Consider the following 202-nt stretch of genomic DNA (forward strand, 5'->3'; position numbering starts at 1 on the left):
GCGATATTTCATTTTCCTATCGTTGCCTAACATTATACCGGTATTACCGTGAACGGTATAATATGGCCCAGCCCTATTTTACACTATGCCAAGTCACCCTCGAACCTTATGTGTGGCACCAGAACAGTTTGTGTTTTTCAGGTCTGTACTCATGAACTGCCGGTTTTGCATCATCATCATTATTATTATTATCATTATTATT

Source organism: Pundamilia nyererei, unplaced genomic scaffold (genome assembly GCF_000239375.1).
Source record: "Pundamilia nyererei isolate P.nyererei 1_Seehausen unplaced genomic scaffold, PunNye1.0 scaffold00071, whole genome shotgun sequence".
NCBI lineage: Eukaryota > Metazoa > Chordata > Actinopteri > Cichliformes > Cichlidae > Pundamilia > Pundamilia nyererei.